Here is a 1,862-nt window from a genome sequence, read left to right as displayed (position 1 = left end):
GAATTTCTTTGAAGATTAAGATTTCTTGCTTCTTAATAGGGGAAATAAATTTGAATAAAATTTCTTTTTCTTGAATCTTAGTGATAATGCCATTATCACTAACAGAGAAGGAATAAATTTGAGTTAGGAAAGGTGTTCCTAAAATCATGTTATAAGTAATATCTTCAACAATGTGAAGATATTTCTGAAACATATCCGTTATTACAAATATGTGCCTTGGAGAGTTTGAATCAGATTCTTAAGGGTTATTATTGGCTGTAAAAATTTTCTTTGGTTTTATCACAATATTTGTGTCACGACCGCACTTCCTAAGGATAGGAAGCACGGGAAATCGTGACTAGTGGGGGAATTAAGAAGCGGGGAAGAAGGAGGAATAATACAATTCAAGACAATACAACTTAACAACCAAAGACGAAAATCCATTTAGGTTAACCAACGTTTCAATCCCGAAGTTTACAAAATGAAAGATAACAGAGTTCGACAATAAGGAAAACAACAGAGTTTCTTAGGACTTTGAATAGCGGAAGCAATTTGAGAGTTTAGTCACTACTATGTATGAAGACATAGTAGCAACCGGACCAGTTCTTGAATCATCACTCAACATCCTCCGTCTCCCGACCTCGCTCAACCTGCACATAGGGAAAACATATGCAGGGGCTGAGTACTTCATGCACCCAATGAACTCACGCCCGAAAACATTCATCGTTAAGATATGTCAAGCCATTATCGTGTGGATCCTGGGTTTCACTTTAAAAGAACCGAGAAGCACAAGCAAAACAATTTCCATGAAATAGTGTCCCCGCGGACTAACATCATCCTCCATCATATACCATATCTGAACCATCATGTGAAACGAGACTGTGGCCACAATCTCGATCACTGGACCGGCCGACCTAGGGGACGGCTCACGATCCCCATCAGTGCACTAGTCTAAGTAGGGCGTAGACCCTAGTTAGACCCGAATTCGTTAACCATCAAGTCTAGTAGAGTTTTGTTCTAGTAGACAAACAGATAGGCAGTTTCAAAACATAAACACGGCATGACATACTTATAGAAACATCCTTATAACACCGTAAACATATTGATTTAAAATAAACGTTAAAGAATAAAGCCCACCTCAAATGCTTAAGTTTTCCGTAAAAATTCCTCGTTCCGACTTTCAGCGAGCGTGCGAACCACCTTTTTGGAAAACACATAAAGTTCACATCAAACCTCTGTAACGACGATAATTAGAATGCATGCACTCTAATTAAAATCTTTTAATTCTCTTTCTCGATTTTCGCGCACTTTCGGTTATTCGGCAGCCGCCCAAGGCGTCGCGTGCGACGCCGGTCGGCCGCTTACACTCGTTCTTTCCTCCGTTGGCTCCTCGTATTTTCCATAACGTCGAAAATAATTTTTTTAAAAAATTATTTACGCGCATACTTTAATTTCCGTAATTATTTACCGTTGAAAAAGTATTATTTCATACCTAGGTAAATTATTCACTCGTCAAAAGAACTTACGGAATTTAATTAATATTTTCCCCCGATTAAACTCTCAATCACCGACCCGGGATTAAATTTCTTAGCCACCTTATTCCTCCAAAATTACATAGTGAGCCCCCATCAATTAAAGGAAGAGCCCAACAACTAAAAAAAAATTAATCCAAGGCCCAACAACAAAAGTACATGGCCCAATTCCCTCTATCATCTTCCTCTCTTTCTTCCCTCTCTCTCTTCCCTTCTTCTCTCTCTCCTCCGACTCCTTCTCTCTCGCCGACTGCCACCACGACGAAGGCACGCAGCCGCCGCCCCCGGGCGAGAGACGTCGCTGCTACTACTGCCCCCGTCGTCGAGGAGTCGACGCTTCCAGCCCGTCGC

Source organism: Salvia splendens, chromosome 15 (assembly GCF_004379255.2).
Source record: "Salvia splendens isolate huo1 chromosome 15, SspV2, whole genome shotgun sequence".
NCBI lineage: Eukaryota > Viridiplantae > Streptophyta > Magnoliopsida > Lamiales > Lamiaceae > Salvia > Salvia splendens.
This window is presented reverse-complemented; position numbering follows the sequence as displayed.